Raw genomic sequence first — 529 nt, 5'->3', positions numbered from 1 at the left:
TTCTCATCAATCAATTGATTTTTATATTGAATTTGGAAATAACTTTATTTCGATTTATATTTTATTCAGCGAAATAAAAATGTTAGTTGTAAAATCAATAAAATAAATAATGAATATCTTTTAATAAAATTTTGACCTTATATTTAATTTTTCATTGAATCATATTTTTTTTTACAAACAAAATGAAGGACAGTAATACACGTTCTATAGGTCTATTGTCACGGCTATAAAAGATATATAGTGCGTTTTGAATAAGATATTATTGCTGGAATTTAATGGCTACATCATAAATATATAATTGTTATTTTTATGGGTGTATTACGATAGGGGAAAGGGGGGGGTGGGGGGGGTAAGCCCTCTGTTAATATTTTTTCTCGATTCACAGCTCCCATTTTCAAATTCTAAGTTGGGTCTGAATTCCTTCATTAAAACATTTAAATAATTTTAATATTTTTTAATGTTAAATTTTATTCTTTTTTTTATTATTATTGTTAAATTGAAAATTTTATATAGTCAAATATAGAAATGG

This window comes from Gordionus sp. m RMFG-2023, chromosome 4 (assembly GCF_954871325.1).
Source record: "Gordionus sp. m RMFG-2023 chromosome 4, tfGorSpeb1-WG-v2, whole genome shotgun sequence".
NCBI classification, from domain to species: Eukaryota; Metazoa; Nematomorpha; class Gordioida; order Chordodea; family Parachordodidae; genus Gordionus; species Gordionus sp. m RMFG-2023.
The sequence above is the reverse complement of the archived record's forward strand: the minus strand, read 5'-3'. Positions refer to the sequence as shown.